This window comes from Brachyistius frenatus, unplaced genomic scaffold (genome assembly GCF_029030835.1).
Source record: "Brachyistius frenatus isolate BFR_SWC_R1_liver_20210118 unplaced genomic scaffold, ASM2903083v1 Contig_45, whole genome shotgun sequence".
NCBI lineage: Eukaryota > Metazoa > Chordata > Actinopteri > Embiotocidae > Brachyistius > Brachyistius frenatus.
In genome coordinates, this window is record NW_027210644.1 from 1,703,749 (window position 1) to 1,726,086 (window position 22,338).

Consider the following 22,338-nt stretch of genomic DNA (forward strand, 5'->3'; position numbering starts at 1 on the left):
AAATTCATTTAACGCGCGAGTTATAAAATCACACCTGCCTACAGTGTTCTGCCTCTTCACTCATCAAGACAGAAAAAACATCAGCATCAGAGAACATCAAATAAATACAACTGGAACGTATTGTCTAAAGCAGAGCACTGTAATGATAAATATGTTTTCAGCTATTACTTTAGAATGTGGTCAGAGACAGTTGGTTGTTGGATGTATTTATCTATACATCCTTGCTTTACATCTGGTTGTGAGGGCAAATGCTTCTCTGTAGTAGTAAAACACATGTTCTGTTGATTTCACTGAACTGACGGATTGCTTTTGCATTTCACCTGGACAAATTTATGAAGGGTTCAAGGGGCACTTTATTACAACAGTCTAGTTAACTGAAATACGTGACCGCCATTCTTTAACAATATATTATTTCCCATAATGTTTTTACAGTAACGGGGCTATAGCTGACAAAGAACATGTGGGTACACCTGTGCCGCAAATCACATTTTCTGATTCAATAGAATAATCTGAGACAATAACTGTGATTTATATACTGAAAAGTAAAAAAAATAAATGAATGGCTATATGGCATATAAACATAAAGTGTGAAACGGAAGCAGAGCGAGCACACAATGGTGCCAGAAGTTTCTCATCGCAGCAATAATTGGAAGCAAAAACTGAACTAAAACGGAGAGTAAATATTCAATATAAAACTGACCTGAACCGCCTAAATTAAGGATTATTCCTTTTGTGTTCATGTAATTCCTTAATGAGTTGTGTATACAGCAACAGGATGGTGTAGGCTGTACTTTCCTCTGAGGCTGTACTGTTGGCAGCCTTGTTTCTCTCCAAACAAACTTAAAAACGCCTCTTTTCGGATGAACAGATGGTGATGGATCCACCGGCTCAGGAACAAGTTCAGTGGGTTGGATCTTTCTGTCCATCAAAACAGATGGAAATTTGACAGAGATGGACGCATCATCATCCCTGTCGAGACAGCTCTTATTAGAAGGTAATCAAGAGTAACATATAGAAATAGACATGCTGGATTAGTGAGGCTACTACCCTCAGAAAGCTCATGAATGCCACTAGAAATGCAAACTATGAATGCAAATAAGGTAGACTTTAAATATGATGTTTTCTTTCCTTGAACAAACCATAATGTGCATTTTCTGTGGGCTATGACTACCCATAGGTGAACATGATGTTAAAGGCCAATCAGCAGTGATGTTTAACTGTATTACAAAATAAACATTTCGTCGTATGTGAATGTAATTTTTTTTATCAGGCAGGAAGCCATCATACTAGTAACATTTAGACGCAGCTCAAGTTTCAGGAGGATTAAATGGTTTTTTTCCACTCTGTATTATCCGGAGCCCAGGCCTCAAAATGTTTGGACGGTTAGAGAATTGGGTATTGCGCACCTGTAAGACCGCTGAACGTGGGTCACACAAAAATGATGTTGATATTGAGTGGAAGTGAAACAATATGCTTCATTATTATCCAAAAACATGAAGCTGCGGGGTGCATAAAGCTGATAACTTAGGAAGTAAAAGGGTTTTACTTTAACTTACAGTAAATTAACAAAACCTGACTGTATCACGACAGAAGCAGGGATCCGGACACGATAAATCTATTTTATTCATAATGCAAAAAAAAAAAAAAAAAAAAGGATTAACACTAACTGGCACCAAAAGTCATGTCACAAACTGCGGTAGCGCATCCACAGGCAGCATCAATCAATAATAGTCCACAAGCTAGGAGGCTAATAAGCACTGAGTTTCGACATGAATGAATCTGTTCTCAAGGGGTTAAATTTGTCTCTGCAGATTTTTGTTTTGTCCTATATAACAATGACATTTCCAATTGTGTTGTGGCGGCAATGCAAATTAGCTGCATTGTGTTCAGTTGCAACAATTTGTTTCGAATGAATGGAGCATTACAAAAATAAACTGCACCAGGGGGTAGTTGGGATGGATGGTGGGTGTATTATATACAAGTGCTCTCACACCAAAGACCGGCATTCACATCCAGACTCCCGTCTGTGGTTTAGGCAACAGAAGCACTTTGGCTAAGGTTCAGGGAAAAACTGGTTTTGATTTAGTCACAGTGGTCTTTTTTCGTTTTAACCCAGATGACCAGTGCTGCCAGCACCAAAACATAAACTTAAAACTTTGAGTAGTGCTCTACACTACAAGTAGATATTTTGGTAGGGAAAAAAAAAAAGACATCAGTGAATATGTTACCGATATGTTCAATATCAATAAATTTGCAACTTGCCAAATGTAATTTATCAATGTTTCCCAATTGTGCTGATTAAAAAGACAAATGTAATTGGTCACAAATATGTTTCCTTCAAATCATATTTGCCGTTACATTTTAGTTGTACAGGAATGCAATTTCTTCAAGACGGCATTGGTCTGCCTGGTAATCTCGTTGGTTACAGTTCAGCATGTTCAGTAAGTACTGAAGACCTTGAGGGTGTGTATGAGCTCATATTGTTGAATAGTGTTTGTACAACTGAACAGTCTCAGCAGTCATAGCATATAAGTATGGTAAGCCCTGAAGGGGAAACAATGTGTCAGTCAGTCACAACTTGCTTAAAAGGGCTTAAAGCAGTCTACACTTTTCCAGGTAGTTTGTAAAACAGGCGTTTAATGCTTCCAATTAGTTAGGTGACATATATATAAAAGCGAAGCAGGCAGGAGAAGGCAACATCGTTTGTCGTGACTGACTTTAGAATGTCAACATATGGCCTTGACAGCTACTTCTGACTCTGATGTGAGCAGTGTGAGTGGTGCAGTTGTCAAGTAACCATCCTCTTACTTACCTGATGTCATTTTTGAACTCATGAACAAATGGGTGAACATATTCATCACTACAGCAATTGAAACCACCCTAAATAAAAAAAATACAAAGCTGCACGTGTGCTGGCGGGTGCATTCTCTAACCATGATTAATACAACAAAAAAAAGAAAGTGCTTTAATTTCTGTTGTTGCAAGTTTTATACCAAGAATAACTTGCAGCTGCCATAAAGGCTTTACCCATGAATTGGACTCCTGCTCAAAAAGCGCAATCTACCTTTTAACTTAAAAAAAAAAAACACACACACAAAACACTTTAGTGAATGCACTTTACCACCTTTAAGTTGTAACCCCCTTTTACATAATGAATCTGAACATTTCAATCTTTTTTTCTTTTTTTATATATTATAAGTCTGTTTATAATGACAAGCACTTGATAAAAACCCTATCTTCAGAGATCCACTTGGCATAATGGTACTGAATGTAGAAATTACATGCCATGCTGTTGTCAAGGTTTCAGGACTGAGTGGTAAAATAACAATTCCCCAAAGGCAGATATTTAAACTTGTCTGTTTCATTAAAAGTCAGAATTAGGAATTGGAACAGATAACGCAACCATTACTATACAAGAAGAAGGGTATGTCTGTAGAACACCCCTTCAGCAGAGTGCTTTGTGACAAAATGTTCTGTCTTCAACAATGGAGAGCTTGAACTGTAATTCGCCCGTGTGGGCAGGAGAGTTATCCATGATAGCATTGCACAGTTTATTTTTTAGTTTTTTTTTTACTCAAAATGAAAAAATTTAAGCATCTCACATTTTCAACCAGGGAAATCAACCAATGAAAAACTGATAGTCCTTGCCAACAAAGCTGTAACATCAAAGCTGCAACTTTGTTACTGACAAGTTTTTCATCTTTTTTTTTTAAACAAGTTATGTACGCGTTATATTTTCATTCTTTATTTTTAATAGATTTGCAAAAAAATTAAACAAGTTTTTTTCAATTTGTCATTATGCGGTATTGTGTGTAGAATTTTGAGGGGAAAAAATATTTAATCCATTTTGGAATAAGGCCGTAACATAACAAAATGTGGAAAAAGTGAAGCGCTGTGAATACTTTCCGGATGCACTGTATATATATTTTACAAATATATCCATTTGTAAAAAAAACATTATTTGCTATCTGCATTCACTTCCTTGATTGAGTCCACGTAATCCATTTTTCCATTCCTGCATATTTCCTCCCCAAAGGTCTAAAGTTGGTAAAGGCCTTATTTTTTATCAAATGCTGCTTTTTGTGGCGAAAGAGCTTCGTTTGAACTTCATCTATCCACAGGAGTGCTTTTCCAAAACTGCCATGGCTTACACCGCTGTTGACGTTAGAGATGAGGAAGCAGGCAAGGTTTCCTCTGCGATACAGTAGAACAGTGCACCACCACTTCTGTGACGGCTCAACCCTCCTGCAGCTTCCTACAGCAGGTTTTTCACTTTCCCTTCCTGCCCAGCATAGGTACAGTTTTATCTAAAAGATGCTTTTGCTCTTTAAGATCTTGTCTTGACTTTCTCACGTCCCCTTAGCTTAATGGCATTTTAGACAGTGAAAATTGAAAGCTAGAAGCACTTTGCTATCTTTTTATAGCCTCCCCCTCATTTTCAGATCCTCTGTCAATTGCTATAGGAGCCCATGGGAAGTTGAGTGTTCCCCCGAGGTTTGAAGAGCCAGACAAGCTCTGGAATTGCCATTAGCAGATGATTCATATTAAGTTAAGGTTTGGCTATGTGGTTAAGGGTAGGGGAGATCATCGTCATGCTTAAAAGAACCAGAAACGTTATGTCTAGGTTTTTCCATGATGCGCTCGACACTATATCATTTTCTTTCCTAAATTACTAACACAGGAGTAACCTGTGCATTTAGTGGGGTATTGCACCAGCAAATGACACGTAATGACAGCAAATGGCACACATTTTAGCCAGACCTGAACAAACGGGGCTGTTTAAATACAACAATGATGTGGCTCCTCTACTGTTTCACATTTCACAAATTAATTGTTATTTAAAGCAACACAATATTTGCTGATATTCTCTTTCATATACACACAGTTGAAGGGAGAACTCACTTTTATCATGTATGGGGTGGTTGAAATGATTTAGAGCATGTGATGCTGGGCTTGTATTTGAGGTGGATGAATACTCCATCCAGTGTAAAGCACAAACCTTTCATCTGGTTTCATGGTGGGTTGAACATAGTCGAGTTGTTCTGTAGTGTCAGGAATTTAAAGCATTTAAAGCTGTGATATTTTACTGTTAGCTGCAAGCCATATAAAGGCATGTGTTGCAATTGTATCAGTAGCCACATAAATGTGTTGGTCTTTAGGCTCTCGAGGTCATCTGCATTATTTACACGGTCAGGATTTAATTTTCATCTCATACAAAACCCCGACCCTCGTGGTGTCTGGACCACTAAAGGTCCAGTCATTGTATGGCTGTATACTCATTTCACATTTTTGTATGTACAATTTGTCAGTTGTCTGACCAAAAGCATCTAACACTAGCAATGAAAGTGAAGTATACCAATTCAGCATTCAGTCCTTTACAGTCTTTACAAAATGACGTAGTTATTTCAAGGAAACATTAAAGTATGAAATGTTATCTCAAGAGTTGGAATGGTCAGAGGGCTGCAGTGTGTCAAAGATCAGCAACAGATATATGTTAGCAGAGACTGTGGTGACACTGATGATGATAGCAATGATGATAATGTGATTGTGACAGTGGTGGTGATAGTGATGGTCATACTAAGCCTGTGGTAAAATAAGAGTGGTTCCTCTGAAATACATGACATTACAATACATTAACATCAACTTACAACTCACCAAATGAGCAGTAATTACACCTGTTCAGCTTCTTGCATTAAATATTCTGCTGGTGGTCCAAATGCATCAACGCAATTACGCGCTGATAGTGGATTATCCTGGTAGTTTTGAAGGGGCTCGTTCTGCCTCTCGGCTAAACAGCAACGTGAATGGAATGAATAATAACAATGAAAGCAGCACTCAGGGTTAGTGGCCCTAATGTAACTGAAAAAAATCAAAACTAACCAACAGATGTGTGGTGAAACGAGCCAACACAAACAGAACACAGAGGGAACTAAGGTAACAGCAGAGAGACGCCGAGGAGGGCAGCTCAAATCAAACATCTGGTGACTGGATACTGCTGTGCTGTGGGAGAGGGAAGTAGCCAAGGAGTACACCAGGACTGCATCGGGAAACTGTGCTCTAACAAGATCATTTGAATTCAATAGCAGCTGCACTGTTACTTCCAAGATTTAGGATCAGTATGTGACAAGACCAAAGTGGAGAGAAAGGGAAAGGTGTTTGAAGTCTTTTAACCCAAATGACTCCAAGGACTCCTACTTCTGAAAGACATCATTTTGTAGGATATTTTTTTTAGAAAACTAGAGACTTTATGAACAGTTAAACTGTTCTGTGTTAACAACAGGATGAACCATTTCAGTAAAACCTCTGACAAAAAAAAACTCAATTTAGGAATAAGTTACAGGAAATGTGGCTGTGACTTGGTTCTCTTGATTTCCCTAACTGGTGCATATTGTGCTTATCTATAGTTACTTTTTCTTTCCTGTGATCATTTTTTTATTAGTTTATTTGCACATTAAACTACACTAAAATGTTTCTTCAGCTACTCATTACTCTGTCTTGAATGACAATACAGTTCCCTTTGACTTTGAGACTTTGTTGTCGTGTTAGGCAGCTTCCAGGTGTGAATGTTTGAACACTTTCTCTGGGAGCATTTCTTTCACTGACACTTCTTTAAATAACAGCAATAATAATCCTAACAATAAAGAAGGAAATAAAACATTAAGACATGATAAAATTGTATATGCATTTGACACTCTTTGTGCTAGCTATTTTATCTTTCTTCATAACATCATAAAGTAAACAACCTTACAATTGTTGTTCTTTATTCCAGTTTTTTGTTTTTGTTTTAATAGGATGGCTCAGTACCAGGGCATTTATAGCCTGAGCTAGTGCAAGGTCATGCCTTACTGCTGCATTAGGTACGTTGTTAGTGGATGATGAGTGTCATGAATGCCTTGCTGATGTGTCCAGTGTTGACTAATGCAGAAATAAGAGCATTTCTGTTTTAACCAGAAACTAGACACGGTACTAATTTAAATAATTAAAAAAAAAATGAACATCAGATTCTATAATCTTCCAGGCCGATAATCTATGGCGTCCAAAATGACCTTAAATTAAGTTCCTGGAAAAACATTGAACAAAAAAAACGAACATTAGAACCTTCATAAAGGCGAGGTTGTTCTATTGGAGTGCATTAGTCACAGCTAGATAGATTCATTGAGTGGTAACCATCATAGATAGCACGTACCTAATATTAAAAGGACTCAGGTTGGGATCAGGGGTAACACTCCCAAGTGTAACATTACTATTCCAAAGCAAGGGAAAGTCATCCTTTCTACCAAGTACATCAGTCAATTCAAAAACGATCAGAAAAATGCCAAGCACAGAAATGAATGGCTTTGTTTTTACGATGATAGTGTCAATACTAATGACAAAAAAGGATTCCCAGTGACAGGTTATCACACAGTATCATTTGTACAAGGATATTCCACAACCACTGCTGGAGTCTTGGGAGTTAAAAGACAGCTAAAGAACACTAAATCAAAACCATCAATAGCTTTTGTTTCAAAAATCTGTCTCCAGTGTGCTCATTAGAACACAACAAAAACAGCATTCACTAGATACATGTCTTCTACAGCCCTATACATGTTCCATGCGTGCACGTTGCTATGCCACTGAACACAGTAGAGCTGTTGGCAGTGCTATTACACCAGCAGTGCGTGCAGCAGTTTGAACTGAAGAAGAGGAGGTGAATGCATCATCTAATGTTTATTCTACCTGCAATCAACTTTTCTACATCCCTGAACAGAATGAAAAGGGGAAGACAATCAACGTCACAGTCAACTCAATTGGTGTGCGATGCAGTAAAAGCCTTACCTTCAACCTCAGCAGCTTCCCACGGCCTTACAGATAATAACGGGGAGGATAAAGGAACGGATGGAGAGACGCGGTGCTCCGTCTGGAAGGGAGAGGGAATCGAAAATAACGAGACAAGTTTAATTACTGTAGGGTACAGAGGACTAATAAGGCGTCTCTGTTACATTGTGGTCAAACATATGGGTTTCGTGAGCTGGGATGTTACGCTCACTGATTAAGGATGAGGCCTGTGTGACAGCAGCCCTGGCAGGAAGCCACTTCACTATTGACAGAGACCAGAGATGCCCCTAGATGGATCCCAACAGGTGTGTTACCCCACCTGAGGCTCTGCTAATGATTTAAATCACCCATACACAATAGAATTTTAACCTAGATGCTATCCAAGCTGCGTTTGTTAAGGGTTAAGGTACGAGCACCGTTCTACATAGTAAAAAGGGCTGATTTTAAAAAAAGATGTTGACAAAGGAGATTACATTGGACTGAATGGAACAAAGTACACGGGCACGCACATTACAACACTCCAAATTTACTAAATGCTGTCATAAAGATGCCAGCGAACAAGCAGCAGCACAGCTGCCCTCCTGAGGGCCATATGAATAAACTGCATGCACTATATATTTTCACAAATAAACTTGTGTTTCTTGAAAAAAAAAAAAAAAAAAAAAAAAAGAATGTTGCAGCTGAAATAATAAGGAGGTTAAATGATGGTGACATGAATGACACCATCTTGTAAACATTGTTTAAGCATTTTTGTCATTTTTTACCTGACTTCCTTAGTATTTTTTAAATCTACAAAGAAATATGTACATTTTCAATGAAAGGTTCATTTACAAGCCTAATGTTAAATGGCAGTTTTAGTAACAAACTTTTTTATATCCCCAAAAAAAATGTTTTCTTAACAGTGAAGTATCCTAATTTGTAAAGTCTGGTTTGATATAGATGCAATACAATAATTACTGACAACCTTCCTGATATTATATAACAATAAGCGAGATATTACCACAAGAAGTGGTTTACAGATAACTGCAGTTTGTTTATGTTTTGCATGACTACCAATAATTGATCACATGTATAATGCCAATCAAAAGTTTCGACACTAGATTTATGTAGGAGGCAAAAACAAGGGGTAAACAAAGCAAATGTATTTAAATCTTCACAGTTGCCACCTTTGGTTTGATAAAAGCTTTGCACAGTTAACCAGCTTCATGTGGTAGTTTCCTGGAGCTTTTCATTGCAGGAGTTCCCACATATACTGAGCCCTTGCTGGTTGCTTCGCCGTCACTCTACAGTTCAACCAATTACGTTGACCTAGTTAATTTGCTTACAAAGTCACAAAGGGGAAACAAACAAAAAAGGCATGCCGAGATATGATAATTTGGTGGTTCAATGACTTTAATACCAGCTATTTGTAGAATAACATGTGTGTGTTTGTGGTGAAGGGAGAGGCCCAATAAGGAACAGTTTTGTTACACTGCAAGATGCAGCACTCCATCACTCTGCTCTGGTCAAAGGGCCCCTACAGAGCTTGGAGGTGTGTGTTGGCTCGTTGTCCTCTTGATAAAACCAATGATGGTCTCAGTAAGATAAAACTAGATGACATGGCATGTCACTAAATTGCCAACTGCGTTACATCAAATTCCCCCCACACTTCCACACATCTGCGTCCATATTTGCTGAAACAGTTCTCTTCTTCTTCTTCTTGGTGTCCCTGAATAGTTAATGTGTCTACTGCTTTAACTCTGGGAAGCACTGGTGTGGGCTCTAATCTGTGGTGCTGTTAATTGGTGATTTCTGAGGCTGGTAACTCAGATGAACTTCTCTGCAGCAGAGGGAGACTGCCTTTCCTGCGACGATCCACAATAAGAGCTCGTTTCATTACAGCGTTTGGTGTTTTTCTTTTTAACTTTCCAAGTTCTTGAAATCTAGGCTGGCTGACCTTCAGGTCTTACAGTATTGATGAACTTCCTCTTTACTTACTAGAGTGATTCTTGCCATAACATAGTATTTTAATAGTGCTATTTTCTGTACGAGGGTGGATCAATAAGTATCGGGATTTAACACTTACTCATTATGATAGCTTCCCCCTACTCCATTCGCATCACGGTGCTGCGCACTATTCACACGCAACAGGAGCAGTGTCTGAACTATTTGATCCACCCTCATATACCAACAGTACTTCAGCACAGCACAATTGATGGTCTAAAACACATTAGGAGGGCAAGACATTCCACCAAATAACTTTTAACGAGTTTCTCCTTTTAACTGAAAACATTCCAGGTGGCGACCTCATGAAGCTGGTTAACATACTGATGATAGTGTTCAAAGTTGTCATCAAGGCAAACAGTGGCTATCCATCCATCCATTATCTATACCTACTTATTCCTGAACAGGGTCACGTGGGGCTGGAGCCTATCCCAGCTCACTTTGGGCAAAGGCAGGGTACACGCTGGACAGATCGCCAGTCCATCACAGGGCCAACACAGAGACAGACGGAAACAAAGACCATTCTCGCTCTCATTCACACCTAAGGGCAATTTGTAGAACCACCAATTAACCCGAGATACATGCTTTTTTGGACGGTGGGAGGAAGCCGGAGTACCCGGAGAGAACCCACGCAGGCACAGGGAGAACATGCAAACTCCGCACAGAAAGGCCCCAGGCCCGGATTGGAAGCCGGAAACTTTTTTCGCTGTGAGGCAACAATGCTAAACGCTGCACCACTGTGCCAGCAAACAGTGTCTACCAAAAATATAGTATTTAATCTAAAACATAATTCGCTATGATCACACTGTTTTTTTTATTACATGATTTTGTATGCGTCATTTCCTAGTTTTAGCGCCCTCAGTCTTGTTTGTTTTCACTGTGGAAAAAAGTAAAAATAAATAAAAACATGAGAGTGAGTGGTGTGTCCAAACTGCATGTGATAAATTAGTAGTACTTAGTTTATAAATAAATAAATATACTTCAGTCCTTGGGATTCATACACATGAAAAAGCTTTATAAATACACAAAGGTATTACTGATGAAATATTTACTATAACCTACTTTAATGTATTTATCATTCACATTTTTATTGTGTCCCGTGTCTGCATGCAAGGTAAAAGAGACACAGGAACTGACTGAAAGTCAACGTTCTCCAAGCTGCGTACATTGGTTCACCAGGGAGGCAAAGCAAAATATTCCAACATTTACTTCAACAGAGGAGATAGAAAAAAGATTCCTGACAACAATCTGTAAAATCTCACAAAGTCATCTTGATCTCCCGACTTGATAGCAAAGTTACATAATGGTGCCATTTTTCTTTAGCAATGCAAACACCCATTGACTCCTTAGTAGTGTACACTTTAAATTGTGTAGCAACACAATTATCTTTAGCTCATCAACAGGTGGTTAAAAGCACTCTAGAAAGTTATATAAAACACTTAACGCAAATACACAAAAGTACGTGCTGTTACCACTTGTAAACGCATAATACAGCATGCCGAGTTCAGTTGGAAGTCAGTACACATGTACTGACTACCACCACAGCAAACACAACTGAAGCATTTACTCTGTCTGAAATGCAACAGAAGAGCAGCTGGTGAATCTGTTTACAGTGAAGCCAAACACACTGTGGGCTGAGAGGATTTATTACTTCACACTGCGTTTTAAACATGGCTGAAGACAATGAAAGTCTCATATGATGATACGGAATATGATAATTCAATACCGTCTTCTGGCATCCAAGCTGCATTCATCTCTTTCATGCTCCAAGGCAGACTTCAACACTAACTCTGACAAATTGATGATATAAATGAACGTGGCTGAATGTCTATTGTTACAAAAATTCAGCAGCCCATACAAAGTATCAAAAACTGGGTCAATTTTATTACAAAACAAAAAAAAACATTGGATACCAATGGTTTTAGTTAGTAGAGATGGACACTTTGATTTTTTTTTTTTTGTATTTAAGGTTTTGAGATAACAGTTCCATAAGGCATATCTAGCACTGCTGAGCATAACATCATATGATACAATCATAAACTGCAGACCATCGAGTAAACAGAACATGGGACTGTCTCAATCTGTAAGATCCAGCATTAACTCTGAACCTCATTGTCAGGATTGTCTGTATGGTGCCATCCAGCATACAGTATGTATTCTTCATTACAAACACACCATGAAGTCACATATCTTCTCAAAACATAATTTATTTGGCCATGTTGTTGCATCTCTGGCTTGCTGTTATCACAAATAACCAACTGTATCGCCGAAGCACCCAGGACTGAATATCTTTAAAGGCAGAAACGTATGCAAGGGACCAAGAGATTAAGGAGTCAAAAGAACGTCATGAATAAAGTTGATTTAACATCATATAGAATATACCTTCAGCCCCTATTTAGCCTGTTTTCCCTGACTGTGTGTCGACTTGTTAGAGGACGATGCTGAACAGGGACAGGAAAAGCCCATTTATCATGACATCAGCGGCCCAGCAGGCAGGGAGGCGAGCTGGCAGTGCTGCTGATGGACTGGCAAAGGCCTCATATCACTGCAGCCCCCGGTCTCCCCGTATCCTCCCAGACGAGCCCCTTGCCTGCCATCAACCCCTGCATTCCCTTTCTATTTCTCTCCTTTTCCAGGCAGAGACTCCCAGGGGTGACAGGCAGGCATTGGGTGGCTGATAGCGAGAGTAATTAAAAGGGTTGATTAGAGTGACGGAAGGAGGACACCCAGGGAGAAAACAAGACTCTCTCCCAGGAAAGTGAGACCAAAGAAGAGCGAGGGATAAACTGTAGTATTGGAGCAGATATCACATCAAATCAGTCTTCAATTTAACAAGGGAAGATATATCTTTCTTTTTTTTTTTTTGTCCTCAGTCACTTCAATTGGGTTAAAATCTCAGGGGAGTTACTGTCACGCAAGTCTCTGAAACGCTGCACGGGAGCCAAGTCGATGTGCTCTGCTCAGAGCTTCCCAAGGTAAAACCAAGAACAAAACCGTGAGGCCCACTTCTCCCTGTCGCACTACTAAGGCATCTACACAGTTTACTAGTGGACTAAAAGTCATTTCTTCAAGCCAATGGTCTACTGGTCATCGCACGTTTATGATAGGTTAGGTTAGGTAGTTACTTTATTAATCCCCGAGGGGGAATTTTTTTTTCGCTACAGCAGCATGCAGAAGCAATAAGATAATAATAGAATAATAGAAAAGTAATTAAATAGCAGTAAAACATATCAAATATGATCAAATATGATAGTGTTTTGACCAAAGGTGTTAAGGATAGTGGCCTGTGTATGTCTATATATTGCAACTTCGTATGTGCAGTAATCACGCACTTCTCTCGCTCCCTGCTGAGTTGTGTGATGGGTTGCAGGTGACCTGATTGTGCGTCTGTGTGGGTGTGTGGGTGTGTAGGTGTGTTTTGGGAAGGTAATTGGATGCTGGTAGGATCTCCTCTCCCGACTCCCTGTTGAGCCAGCCAGCCAGCTAACATGTCCTTTTATGAGAGTTTTGTTAAAACATCTGTAGTTATTGATCATCATCCCAGTTTGTTGTAGGGGTGGTTGGCAATGTCTTTATAGCTAGTTTTCTCCTCTTTTGTAAACTAAGGTTAAGGCTTTCACCTTTGGTTCTATTTTCCTTTCCAGGTAACTGCAGGAGACAACTTTACTTCCCTTTTTTTTTTTTTTGTCGTTTTGTCGTTCACCCACCCCGAAGCCATATTATGAAAATAAACCTTTTAAAAGGGCTGCAAAACGTTTGTTGCTGGTGGTTCTTTTGGGAACTGAAAGAGGAGAGTCTCATTGTTCCCATTACACCCAGGTCTCCCCTTGGCTGGTTGTAACAATATTAATTTCATTATTTAAATATATATTTTTTGAGGCATCAGAAATTGTTAACACTGTGATACATTGCAGGAAGAATACTGCGGCCTGGCTCGTAACTGATAATGATATTAACTGGCATTAAATGATAACTGATATTGTACTGTCCGCACCACCTCTGCATTGATGAGGGGAGCCAGAGACACCGTTGTAGTGTTGCATGAACCCATTTTTTTGGGGGGGGCAGCTAACGGCAGGCATTTCGCAGTGGCTGCCGCAACGTGCTGCTAATATTACCCCTCAAATGTGACAGGCGTTCACTTCCTGCAACAAGGGCCCACTGGTTACCCACAAAGTACCCTCCCTAAAAGTGAAGGTTCGACCAGTAACAAATGTTTTTTTTTTTTGTTACGTATAACATATTTGACAAAGCTGTTTCAGGGTTTGTTTTCTACCTGCCAACAAAACAACTCAGACTTGTCTGGAGGTTCAGGTCCTAATCACCAAATGTATGCTACTACAAGTCGGCCTCCCTGGGTTGACCATGTTTAATTGGCTTGGGAAGAGATAACTATTTACAAATAACTATTTCCCTAGTATTATGAGAACCACTGCCCAGTGTAGGAAGCAGTCAAATGATATAAGACTATAACCAGCATCTCATAAACACCGTTAATTAAAATGTCAACGTAAACAAAGAACACTCGTCCAATATACTGAAATCAGGTGCTCGAGGGATGTTGAGGAGTGAGCTCAAGTATATTATGCAAACTTAAAGCTCCCGACACAATGAATATATTAACAACACTGATGAAGAGCAACGTGCTCCGAACATCACTGACGATGTGGTGTTTATAAATAAGCTGCATCGATGATTTCAGTGTGCCTAATTTATTTTCCAATTATTCATTAAATGGCCTACGTTGTTTTGTGTAAATTGCCCTAACCTCTGTGGTCTTGCACGGCTGGCTAGATTACAAAACCAAATGAGTTGGTGTAAAAGCTTTTAAATTGTTACCCTTTCATGTGTAATTTAGTTTCAAATCATTTGGAGTTAACCGGAGGGCTTTTATATTTCATAGCTAAGATTGGCTACCGTGGCATGATGCACGCTAACTGCCGGATTCACATCCAATTCAGTAGACTAATGTCAGCTTAATTTGTCATGTGATTAACTGAATCGTAAGGTTGCATTCAAAAATGTTGTTTAATTATTTATGCAAGTGGGACGAAAAATACAGAGAACGTCAAAACTGTCTGTGGGATTTTGAATGATCTGCTCATGTGCGTTCTGTCCAATCAAGCCACGACAATAGGTTTAGACCTGGTTTGTGCTGTCGGAAGCACAAGCGCAACTTTGACACAAAAATTGACCCGCATGGCCGCATTTTCAAAGATTCCCGCCCTGCGCCTTTCTGCCAATCTCGGATCTCCAGTTGCAAATACGCGTCTTTCAAAACGTAATTTACCATTATGTCTTGAAAGCAGAATGAAATGGGAAATAGCCAAAACCATTTAAATGTGTCCTTTTGAAAAAATAACAAAAAAGTGAACTGTAAATAGCCATATTTTCATTTAGTGTGATTTTTATGTCTACAGCAATACAATTAATAACAAGTTACTATGTTTGGTGTGCATTAAATGCTATGTTAAATGTTGTTATTTAAGAATTTAAAAAAAAACTTGTAGATGAGCAACACTTCTGAGGGCTTTACATATGCCATAATTAATTACCAAGATTGCCAACTTCATGGCTAACATAAAAGTTTAAACAATTTTAGTTTTGGTTCTGTGCACACGCCATTACCAGGCTATGGCGTGTACTAGAATAACTAACAAAATGGTGTTCATGTTAACATGCACAAACAGCACAGTATTATACATATTTCAGTGACTCCAAATTAGACATAGACGCTAGAGGATGTTAAAATAGATTTGATCTTGTTAAAATCTGCAAAAACCAACACATCTGCTCTTATTTCAGCAGCTTGCATTTACTATATTTGAGGACAGAGCAGTATTTGTGTTTAAGGACAGAGTACCCAGACAGGGTCAAAGCTGAAATAACCTCAAATAAATGAAGTCCACAGCATAAAATCCTCAATGACTTCTGCACACAGCAGCACCCAAACAACATATTCAAATTACATATTTCATCAATAATAAATTCTACAAACTTTATATTGTAACATTAAAGTACGTATATGACAAAGGGCCTTTCACACCCAAAGCTACAATAATGATGTATTGATGTATTATTTATTTATGTGTCAGACTAACATGATCAGTCTGAATGAACACATCCGTTTTTCTTTGGCTTGAAGAAAACAAACTAGATTAGGGCAGCTGCCAACTGGTGCACGTTATAATTATGTTACAGCAATACTAAGACCAAATTCACTTTTACGACTATATGGGACATATGTACATACATGCACACAGATATACAGACATGCAGGTACCCATGGATTCCAGTAAAATCTAGTTTTCTTCTTCAAAAGGTGTTTTTCCAATAATGAATGATACAGTTACTGTATAGACAAATAACTTCATCATCAGCAAACATATTTAAATTATGGATAATATAAATAGATAGACAGCAGAAAGAAAATATTTACAATATTTCTTGATATTAACGGAGAAATATAAAAGTTAAAAAAAAAAAAACTTTCAGTTTTGCTTTCAACCAATCCAAATATGGAGCAATGCCAAAAATGGTGTCAGAGGATTTTACTGAATTTGGTGGTGAAGTATTTCTGTTAAGAGTTTGAGAAACAGATTTCCTAAATGTAAATATAGAAGGACATGTCTAATACATGTGGAGTAGTGACTTGGATGCAATTTTACATTTGTCACATGTGGGATCCACATCTATGGAGCAATGAATAATACATATTTAAAAGAATAAGGACATGAATGTGGAAATATATGGGAATACATAGATGAATTTATTAAAAAAAAAAAAAAGTGGAAATATAAAGACAAATAAAGGTGAAAAGGAGTATTGCCTTTGCTTTTGATTTCCCCATATTTGCTTTGCTTTGCTTTATCATTCCACACACACTAGGGTACATTCAAGCTAATTTGATTTTAGAAAGGTAGATATGATAGACTATTTTAAATTGCAGAGGTGCATGTCAAGTACACATGGAAGAAGAGTTAAGTATTGAGTCCCTCGTTTTATCAGTAAAGGTACAGTCCTATTCCCGAGGCAGTTCCTATTGCTGCCATTGAGGGGCAGACAGACAAAATACTTTCTTAAATAAGGTTAAGGGAAATAAATATATACAAAGGATTGACTGGAGACTTGTGCAGAAGTTGGGGTAGTAAAGGCTGTACATAATGCCTAATTTGTAAACATCTGTTTACATGTGTTGGTAATACCAAAGGTTTCTGAAAACAAGCAAAGTAATTATCAATGAATAGCTCACCAAAGTATGTAGACGCATGTCACACTAGTTTAGATGTAAAACAGGTAGAGCAGGGGTGGTGGGTGACTATTAAGGGGAGTAGTTCTGAGACCCCAGGACTGCTTTTGAGCCTTGTTCTACTTTCCATGCAGATTACCTTACTCTTTAAATAATAGTTTTGTTTGTTGTTTTACTATCTAATCGGTCATTTGGACAAGGAACAAGAACTGAAAATGAGCTAACGTGTTGATTGATGTGCAATATCGCTGAAAAAAATAAACAAATACAAGTGTTCTGCTGAATTATTCAGCATTAGTCAAGATGAGACTGTTGGTAATATATCAGAAAATTGCAAAGGAGCTATATTGACAGTTTCATAGTAAGTCCATATTTTGTGGTACCTCAATGTAGCAAAGGCAGGCCTAAGTTGTTATAAACTTTTAAAACATTATAGAGGTCAGGTCAAAGTGTGAGTCTTTGACACTAGGGGTCATAGTTTGGATTCTATCCATGAACAGCAGTCAACACTTTAACTTGATCACTCCCTAAATTTAACCAAATATCAATACCACATACATAAAGGTGCAAATCAGAAAACATTCATATGAATCATTTTTGGACAATCTGACAAGACCAGACTGTGCCTATGAGGGTGTTTTGATGAGCATACACCGACAGATAACTTGTTTAGTCATATAGGTTGGAGTACCTGTCACACTGGACATGTGGATCAAGGGCAGAGAAGTGCATATGGTGCAGTGGAATGTAATATTAACCAAGGATTGACATCCCAGCGCCGTCGAACTTTACCGCCTCCGTCTCAAATGCATTGGCATTCTTGTGAAGTTGTTGGTAAATTACATGTTCACTACAGACCAACAATGAAGGGGTGAAACAACTTCACAAACAGCATTCTGAATGTCCAGTTTGAACATCATTTTCAAAATGTGTTGGACAAATTGGAAATTGATTAGGAATGATTATCCAGGGAATTTTCTGCTGGAAACAGGACTGTGAAATGTCAGGACCTACCAGCATTTCCTACACTTGTCCTGTTTCTCTACGAAAAAGGATGGAAAATGAAAACTTCTTTGTAATTTAAAGAATTAAAAATTCTCTTCTCATGTCTGACAATGTTGCATCTGTTCAGTGAGTCAGGAATCCTTCCTGACAAGAGAGTTGCTTTTAAGTTTCTGACATTTTGACATGCGTGACAGATGCGGCAGGATGTGTCCGTGAAGCTACTGGACCTGTTCCAGCAGAACTCCACCCAGGACCGCATGATTCTGGATGCAGAGTGACCTTGATCACTGCTCCTATTGAGTGATGGACCATCAGCAGGATATTTCCGGGCTGAGAGCAAGTATACTGCTCTGACTAAGATTCACATTATTCTGTATATTTTTCTGTAACATTTAAAAGATGTCTTGAAAATTAAGAATATTGTATCATCAAATGAACTGATGATTTCAGCAACAGGAAGATCATTGGTAAGCTAAAATGGGCACTAACTGGAATTACTTTTCCATTGAGAACAAAATAACCAGGATATCAGTATGTGGTTCCTTGATCAATTTTTGGTAACACAATACTGATATAGGCTAAAATGATAACAAATCATGTCCCCCAAAAAAACAACAACAAAAAAAGGCTTCTGTTTTTGTTGAATTACAAAATGTCACAACCATATCCCCCGGTTTCCTTACAGCTCCGTAATAAAACTGCATGTGATGCACCCCTTTGTGAGAGGCTTACAGAAAACCTTTACAAGTGATCAGTTACAAAATCACAATGAGCCAGTGGGATCCATTACTTCCACAATGAAAGCTGCTCAATCTTTCCCACCTCACCACTGCACTCCAATTTTGACTGTAACCTTGTCTGTTGATGACCTTTCAATGTTTAAACAGCGTGAAAAAAGGTATCAAAAGCACCGCATGTTCATCATGAAAGGATAGAAAAGGGTTCATGGACCCTCGCACTTCTAAACAATACAGCTCGAAGGATTTTCTTTTCAAACGTGGCACAAGCGTTCAATTAAGACTCAAGGATGAACCGATTTGATTTTGGTGGTCAAAGGTCCCTATAACCTAATGGAACACATTTGTGACCATAACTCACAAATTAAAATGCTAATTATGACCAAATTTAATGGAACTGCATAATGGGATAAAATGATGAAGTGATGACATTTTGTATTCAAAATGTCAAAAGGTCAACTTCCCTGTGAATTCATAATCTGCAAAAGAAAACGTCTTTGGCAACAGCGCGACTCAGCTGTGACCCTCTTTTCCCTTTTTGTCAGATACTGAATTGGTGACAAATCTTTGGTGTCCATCTTGAATTTGTGCTGTGATACAAAATGTCACAACCAAACCCCCACAACCATATTGTGATATACTATACGAGTCTGGACAGACATGGTTGTAAACTGCAACTTTACTGGTTGATAGAGAGATACAACGGTCAGGCATACTGATTTGTTCAAGAGAATCTTGCATCGGAATTCTTTTGCGGACCTCTATTGGTTTTACTGGACTTCCTGCAGCGGAATATAGAAGTGTATTTCTGGGTATGGCCAGTATATTGTGACATCACTGTTGAGTAAAGCTACAGACGCAGCAAAGTGGACTTTTACAAGGTGATGCTGGCAGTATATTTGAAACCTGTATCCAGAGAGGACAGTGACAGCCTTCTTTCCCACGTAGAATTGGGTTACTAGTTAAATTGAAATACATGATGCACAGACTGCACTTTCGAGGCTTAACATAAACCCACACTACACTTTGACTACTCCTTGTGTAACTGAAGATGAACAAGTACATAAACAAAACCAGTTAGCACACACTGGCTGTACAGCATTTCCTTATCAAAATTCCTGGACGATGATAGTGTAAAAAATAATTACTACATTGCAACCATACAGTCACAATGCAAAAAGCTATTCTTTAGCAGTTGAAGCCTTTAAGACATAGTTGAGTGCAGTGCTTTATTCTTATCTTTAGTAGCATCTCATGTCGGTGGAGGGTGAGCAGGACTGTCTTCCAATCATTTTTTTTTTGACTGCACAAAACAGGTCCTGAAAGTTCTGGACAAGAACGCATGACAGTGTTATCACTGTGACATACTCACAACTACTACACATATATAAAATGATAAGCTTTTACAACTGAACTTTGTATTCAGATGTTTGTTTAGTACACAAGATAATGCTGCTGCTCCTCCACTGTTGAGGACCTTTATTCAGTTCCGCTCAGAGAAAATAAGTAGAGCATCAAGGTCTGCTTCAGGGAGAGATTGAGAGTTCCCCAAATGAAGCTCGGCCTTTGCACAATCTCTTTTTTTTTTTTTTTTTTTTTTTTAAGCTGGCAAAGAATGGAATGAGTTCCTTGTCCATCTAAAAACCCCTATGCATTTCCATATCTTCTCCCATGAAGTTCAAAAATTTATTCAAAACAGCTACAGCATTATCTTATGTGTGACAAGTTGTTCAACTATAGATATATTCTTTGTAATAAGATATCCTTACGATGTACTTTTGTTTTAGATTTATTCCTATGGAGGGTGTCTGTGTGTAAGTGTGTGTGTGCCTGGGTATGCCTACGTGGGTAAGGTGTTTTATTGTTTCCTCTCACCTGCCCAGAACTGCAGATGTAAATTAGCTGGAAGCTAAATGTGTTACAAAGCGCATATTCTCTTTTTGATATTTACGTGTTCAATAAATTTAAGTCAACCAACAATGTACAGAGGGGAAGATATAAAGCGTAAAAAAAAAATACACTGTGTCCAGATCACATAAAAGAGAAATGATAGTTCAAATGTATCATGAAATTAAACTGCAGATCAGGTGGTATTTTAGCAGTTTCCATTAAATAGACTTTCATATTTCTTCTTAATTAAGAGAACAAGTTGCTGGCATAATGATATCATTACTATCCACACTGCCCAAAAGTGACACATTTAAAACCACAGATCTGGTTTAATCCCCCAATGATCATGTTAAACCCATTAAAATAATGCAGTATTTTCCTTTTCTTTTCTTTTTTCTTCTTCTCTTAAGTGACCGGGCAAAAGTAATGAGTACACTCTAGTAAATATGATTTGACAGGCGCTGTTGGATGTATGACCTCTGGTTATGGAATCTTGACATTACATGAAGAATTTTGCCATTTATTGTGGCTAATATTTACTGTCTTTGTTCAGTGTAGAATACACAGATCAACCAGCTGAGAGAGATAATACACCATTTTTAAAAGATACAAATACAGAGTTTAAGTCCCATGCAAAACATCTGCCATGAAATTTGATAAAGATTTTAAATTTTGTTTTAATTTAGACAAACGTCAAATAGGATCATGCCCCCCTCAAGAAATTAAGAGAGACACGTAGGGACAGATTGCCCCTAATTTGCTGCGTGAATTAGGTTTGTAAACCATTGGCCTACATTGTTCCTCAATAATACTCTTAAAGGAAGAGTCCAACTTTTAGAAAAATAGTGTTTCATCCAGCATCTCATTAGAGATTTAGCTGTATACGTGAAAAGTTGCTTACAGCACTACCACGTCACATGTTGTGCATCTAGAAATTGACTATATTGCAGAAATCTACAATATGAACATAAGAGTTTTGATGTTGTTTTTGGAACAAAACTTGCTGCTAGTTAACAATATCAAATTGGTATAAGTATTTTAATGAGTTTAGGAAAAAAAAAAATACAACAGTATGTACAATTATCTCATGCGCGCAAATTAGATAAAAACGTGAGAAGGAAACCAAAATGTGGGGGGAAAATAATCCCTCAAAACGTGAGTATCAACGTAGTCACATACGACCTTAATACAATCAACGTAGTCACATACGACCTTAATACATACGTAGTTTTATTTCTCAATGTAGCCACTCCAGGAGTCTATGCAGTTGGGAAGCTAAAAAGGTTCTCCTTATTAGAAATAATCAATTAAGAACGGCAATGGTACAATTTAGCTCAAAGTAGCATGCTACACTACAAGCTGCAAGGAAAAAGTTTCTCCGCATCAAGAAACATTTTTGGACCCACATGACAATCTAACTATAAAAGCTCCTGCCCACCCCAACGTTCCCGCACGCCACATTCACAGATAATCTGGACAGAGCTTTTAGAATGTATGGTGTGACGAGAAGGATGTGTCTGCTCAGCTTTTCTTTGAAACGGAGAAGAGGGCTCAGCAAAGACAAGTGATGTCTTCACTTCAGTCGTTCTTGCTTTAAGAGCTCTGTTTAAGTGTAAAAGCGGGGTACCTGACAAAATGCTTTAAACTGCTCTCTAATCT

General features: G+C 38.3%; 1 protein-coding gene across 2 annotated transcripts in view; it reads right to left on the reverse strand.

Annotated features, from left to right (window-relative positions):
• Nucleotides 1–22,338, reverse strand: part of LOC138623621 (bis(5'-adenosyl)-triphosphatase-like) — a 276,741-nt gene that overhangs the window by 238,922 nt on the left and 15,481 nt on the right. For both annotated transcript variants that reach the window (XM_069703242.1, XM_069703241.1), the window contains exon 3: nt 7,816–7,897. The gene's annotated coding sequence lies outside the window, so the exon portion shown is untranslated. The remainder of the gene's footprint in view (nt 1–7,815; nt 7,898–22,338) is intronic.